The sequence below is a fragment of the Protopterus annectens genome, chromosome 9.part0 (genome assembly GCF_019279795.1).
Source record: "Protopterus annectens isolate FY-2018-M chromosome 9.part0, PAN1.0, whole genome shotgun sequence".
NCBI classification, from domain to species: domain Eukaryota; kingdom Metazoa; phylum Chordata; order Ceratodontiformes; family Protopteridae; genus Protopterus; species Protopterus annectens.
In genome coordinates this window covers 1,009,973,953-1,009,980,172 of record NC_056743.1, presented here as the reverse complement: position 1 = coordinate 1,009,980,172, position 6,220 = coordinate 1,009,973,953, and positions in this window count along the sequence as shown.

The window sequence follows — 6,220 nt, the reverse complement described above, 5'->3', positions numbered from 1 at the left end:
GAATTAGAAGTTATGTACTCACCATAACGTTCCATCTGAGTAGGTGTATTCATTTGTCTGCAACCTGTGGGTTATGGATCCGATATCGGATCCGAACCGGCATGGTTTTCCAGCTATGGATCCAAGCTCTCAGCTCCTCCCCTCACCCATAATGCCCTGCTCTACCCTCATGACCTCAGATCGAGTTTGCCAAAGCAACAATACCCTAAAAAGGGTAACAAGGAATATGCAGGAAACTGAAAGGCCAGGGGATAGGAGGGGATGGTTGCAGACAAATGAATACACCTACTCAGATGGAACATTATGGTGAGTACATAACTTCTAAATCTGAAGTAGGATATTCATTTGTCTGCAACCTGTGGGACAGAGTCCCCAGCTACCTGAATCTTGGGCGGCCATCATGGAAGGATATTCCGGAGCACCGCGGAGCCAAAGGATGCTCTACCCCTAGATGCAAGATCCAACTTATAGTGAGAAATAAATGTATGAGATGAAGCCCACGTGGCTGCTGCACAAATATCATCTAGAGGAATCCTAGCCTTGAAGGCTGCCGAGGTAGATACTGACCGGGTTGAATGGGCATGAACACCCCGTGCGGGCCTTCCTGACGCTTGATAAGCCAATAAAATGCACTGTGAAATCCAGCGGGACAGAGAAACTTTAGAAATTGGCTTGCCCAAATTGAATTTTGCAAAGGAAATGAACAGCTGGTCGGATTGCCTATGACCAGCTGTCCTGTTGAGATAAAATCTAAGTTGCCTGTGAACATCTAGTGAGTGTAGCTTATATTCACCTTTGTTTTCATACTTAGGGAAGAAAACAGGGAGGTTAATGGATTGATTGATGTTTGCTTCAGAAGCGATTTTAGGAAGGAAGGACGGGTTGGTCCTGAGGGAGACACGGTGCGGATGAAATACCAAGTAAGGAGGTTTAGCTGATAAAGCTTGAAGTTCAGAAACTCTCTTGGCTGATGTAATGGCTACCAAAAGGCTGTCTTGTAGGACAAGAATTTGAGATCCACCGAGCCGCTGGCTCGAAGGGGAGCGGTCAAGGCCTGTAGGACCAAAGAAAGGTCCCAAGGAGGAACTGCTTGCTTTATAGGGGCCTGAGAAGGAAAGTACCCTTAACAAATGTTGAGCATAATTTGACTGACATAAGAGGCTTAGACTCTTGACCAATGTGATAGTGAGAAATTGCCGCCAGTTGAACTTTGACTGTGGAACTGCTGGCACCATCATTAAAGAGAGAGGTTAGAAAATCAAGCACTACAGGGAGAGGAACCGTGAAGGATTTAGGCCTTGCCGCCGCCCACACAGAGAAACGTTTCCATTTGCTTCGTAAACCTTTCTAGTGGATGGTTTATGAGCCGCCACCAAAATAGCCTTTACCGGTGAAGAAATACCGAGTCCTTATCAAGAGTGGAACTGGGGCACCCAAGCGGTGACCTTCAGGTTGGCCAGGTTCGGAGGAGGAATGCAGGAAGGATGGGATATCAGATCCGAATGGGATCTAGAATCCAAGGAGGATTCACCGAGTGAGACCTTAGGAAGGGGAACCAGATCTGTCGAGGCCAGAATGGAGCAATGAGAATCATTCTGCAACCCACCCGAGAGGCTTTCTGAAGAACTTGCAGCATCAGAGGCAAGGGTGGATAGGCATACAGAAGACCGGGTGGCCAAGCATGCACCAGAGCGTCTCTTGGGGTACCTCCGGAGGAGGTATTAGAGCGAAAAACTGTCGCACTTGGTGTTTGAGGGAGAAGCAAAAAGATCGCATGAAGGGGTTCCCCACCGTGCGAATATGCGTTCCGCTACTTGACAATTGAGAGACCACTCGTAAGGGGTCAGAATGGTGCGACTGAGCTTGTCCGCTAGGATGTTGGACCGACCGGAATGTGCGTTGCTATGAGAAAGCGATTGGTGGAGATTGACCAGTCACAAACTCCCATGGCCTCTCGACAAAGAGGGTAAGACCGTGTTCCCTTGCTTGTTGATGTACCAGACAACAGACATATTGTCCGATTGAATCGCAATTGTTCCCAAGGGAAGAAAGTCCTGAAGTGCTAGCAACGCTAAGAGCACTGCTCTCATCTCTAGAACATTGATATGCAGTAAGGTCTCTGAATCGTTCCACGTGCCTTGGACTGTCCGGCCTGCAAAGTGCCCCCCACCCGAGGCGGAGGCGTCCGTGGTCACCGTGGCGAGAGGGGAGAAGCACAAAATGGGCGACCCTCGTGGAGATCCGGGAGTGGAGCCACCACAAGAGGGACCGCTTGCAAGCCTTGCTGATCGCTATGGGATGATGCATGGGGAGAGCAAGGTATGACCACTGTACTAAGAGCGTCCACTGTAGAATGCATATTGAGCCTGGCAAGAGGAAGAAGTGCTATAGCCGCCATGGACCCTAGAGCCCTCAGGACCAACTCCGCTGGAACAGAACTTGAATGGAGAATGGCCCGCACCTGGAGCTGCAGATTTAGAACTCTGTCCGCAGTGAGGAAGGCTCGTAAACTCCTTGTGTCTAGTCTGGCCCCTATGAAATCTAAGAGCTGTGTGGGCCAGGTTGGACTTTTGTATTTATTGTGATGCCCAGAAATGGAGCAAGATGGAGAAAGGAGTCTCGCCAAGAGAAGTAGATGCCTTGTTGGGGCGGTAAGGAGCCAGTCGTCCAGGTAGGGAAAGACCTGCACCCCCTGAAGCCTCAGGTGGGCCGCTACCACTGCTAGTACTTTGGTAAACACCCTGGGGGCTGTGGTGAGACCAAAGGGAAGGACCCGGAACTGGTAGTGACTGGCTCCCAGCCGGAAGCGGAGAAACCTCCTGGAGCGCCTGTCCATCAGAATGTGGTAGTACGCGTCCTTGAGATCTATTGAGCACATCCAGTGATTTTCTCCCAGAAGGGGGAGAATAGATTGCAGAGTGACCATTCGAATTTTTCTTTGGGGACTGCCAGATTCAAGAGAGAGAGGTCTAGGATTGGTCTTAGTTCCCCGTCTTTTGGCACTAAAAAGAATCTGGAGTAGAACCCTGATCCGATCTGGTCTGGGGGAACGGGCTGGATGGCTCTTTTCTTTAGCAGATGGCCAATTTCTGCCAAAGCGGCCTCCCGTTGACCGGGTGGAACGTCTGGGAGGGACTTCAACTTTGGAAGGTGAAAGAAAGGAATGCGATATCCCCTGGATATGATTTGGAGAACCCAGCGGTCCGATGTTATGGACTCCCATGCCGCTAGGTGCCCCGAACGTCCCCGACTGCCTCCAGAGTAGAGCAGTCGGGCAACCCTCAGGGTTGCGCGGGCCGTTCAGAGAAAGGTTCCCTGGACCCGAAGTTTCTGGGAGCCCCTCTGCCTCTAGGGCGGCGTCCTCCCTGTCCTCCTCTGCCACGGAAGGACTGGTTGTCCGGAGCAGGCTGGGACTGCTGCGACTTCCGGAACCACATCTTCTTCTGACCCTTTTGGTTCCTAGAATAGGGCCTCTGGGGTGCAGAGAAGCGGATTCGACGGCAGACAGCGTCTTCCGTCCTTCTCGCTCTGGGTCAACGTCGCGACGGTCTTGCCAAACAGAGCAGAACCATCAAAGGCGTTAAACGACGCCTTGAAGGGCTCAGAAAAGACGGAGCCAGGCCTGGCGTCTAGTGACCAGTCCTGTCCCGCAGCTCTAGCGCGCCTCCGTTGCATGGGAGAGTAGCCGCATAGAAGTATTTGTGACTGACCTAAGAGTGGCCATTTTGGTGGAGTGCAGAACTCTGTCCTCCTCCGAAATGGACTCAGGGGATGCAGCGTATTCCTTAATAAGATCTCGCTGCATCCGAATAACATGTGCCAAATAGTTCAGCGCCCTTACCGAAGGTCGCCGAACTGAACATCCGCTTCCCCAAGCGGTCCATCATCCGAGACTCCTTGCTCGGTGGGTGGACTGAGGACTCTCCTGAGCCAGTTCCCTCTTTGTGGCGCCGCCATCAACATGGCATCTACAGGAGGCCCCTTACTCCAATGGGTCCTGTCGGAGGCGGACTAAGGATCCTATCCGGTCTTTTGGGAATTGACTCCACGGTGTCCGGTTCCTTCCACGCCCTGGTGGTAATAAGGTCCACCAGGGGTCGGCAGGGGACACCCAAGAGGTAGACGGGCCCGTTTGAATGCCTCCAAGAACACGGACTCGTCCGAGGAAGACTTGGGGCAGACCACCCCCTAATACGGAGCATTTCCATGATGTCTCGAAGGAGACATCCTCGGGGTGACCGTGGGGAGCCTTCCCTTCCTCCAAGTCCGTGTCTTCAGTGAGAGACTCGGGAGTCAATGTGCCTCCTTTGCGTATGCTTGCGAGGGGCCTCCTCTGGGGGCTGTCAGAGGAGTCCTCAGCAGCAATTTGCTCCATGGGAGCAACTTGGGGCACAGAAGCGGGCTGTCCCAGGGCCGGATGGTGGAAGCCTGGACCAGTGCAGAGGGAGTGCGGGACGGAGCCGAAGCAAGTGCCGGGCGTCCGGAGACCCTCAACAGAGCCCCCTCCACTACATCAAAAGCCGAAGGGAGCCGACCTCGACCAAAGGATCCGACAATCGGCTCCCTCGGATCCGAAGAGTGGATCGAGCCGGCGCGGCACTTCGGATCCGGGGACAGTGCGCTCCGACACAGACGGCGCCGAAGGAGCACTGATCCCCGGATCCGGCTCGGATCCAGGCTCCGAGATCGGGTCCGGCTTTCGAGGGCAGGGTCGGGTCCGAAGTACCAAGTACTATCGGCTCCGACCTCCCCCCGGCTCCGAAGCTCCTCCTCCTCAGGACCCGGTGAGAAGCACACAGGGGACCGGAGCCGAGAAGGAGGAGACCGAACCGACAACGGGCCGGGAGAAGCCGCTTGGCTGGCGGGGCCGAAACAGAGGTCTCGGCCCGCCGCTGGTGCTTCTCCTCCGTCCTTTAGCTGCAGTCCTCTCCTCTCCAGAAGCGGGAGTTTGAGTCCCAGGAGCAGGAGGTGGTGCCACAGGGGGAACAACTGCAGCCGCAGGAGTCCCCGAAGGAGCGGAGGCCGGAGCCGAGTCCGGCGGTAAAAGACCCGCCAAGACCAGCTTGGACCTCCGCTCCTCAGTGCCCTGGGGTTGAACCCTGCACAAATGGAACAACCAGATGTGAGGTGTTCAACCCCAAGACACCAATCCCGAGTGTGGCCATCAGCGGTGAGAGCTTATGGCCACACTCGAGCATTTAGAAAATATAGATTTAGGCTGGTCAGCCATAATCTATAATACCTAAAGTTACCTAAAGTTACAGAAAGTAACTTAAACAACAAAACACACAGGCCTACACACACACTCTACGCAACAGCGAGGAGGGAATAAAAATTATTTACCTTAACTTAAAATAAACTCAAAATAGTCTATAATAAAGGGAAACCTAATACTTTCACACAAATTTTGTTAAAGAATCAAAAAATTTTCTATTTTTAGACAAGAAAAAAGTTCACTTAGCTGAGAGCTATGTACCCACATCCAGTTACCAGCGCGGCAAACAAGATCTGAGGTCATGAGGGTAGAGCAGGGCATTATGGGTGAGGGGAGGAGCTGAGAGCTTGGATCCATAGCTGGAAAACCATGCCGGTTCGGATCCGATATCGGATCCATAACCCACAGGTTGCAGACAAATGAATATCCTACTTCAGATTATATAATTAAGCAATACAACAAATATTATATACATGTTTTTTTGCTCTTGACTAATAGTGAATTTCTTTAGACCTTATAATTTTTGCATATACTAACTATATTATATATTTATATGCATGATATGGTCTTCACATTATATTAAGACTTGTACAATCAAGTGATCATCAGCAGTGAGAGAAACATGTATATATTAGCAGATTTACATATACATATGGATTTATTTATTTCTATTTTTTATATATCCATATTAGTATGATTTTTGGATATATATATTTTTTGATAGATATGTTTTTTGAGATATATATGTTTTTTGGTTCTCTATCACTGTCATTAGTTCAGTTAATATGGTTAATTCACATATATATTTTTTATATATGGAAATTTGGAGGCATGGTCCTTTAAGAGTTGCACTATAAATAGCATTCAAAATGGTGGAGATTTTGACTATTTTTCATTTCTGTGCATTGATAAAGGCTTATATTAGCCGAAACCGGTTTGCTTTAGTAATGGTTATTACCATTACTTTGATGGTTTGATGAAACTATGATGGAATAAATACTTTTT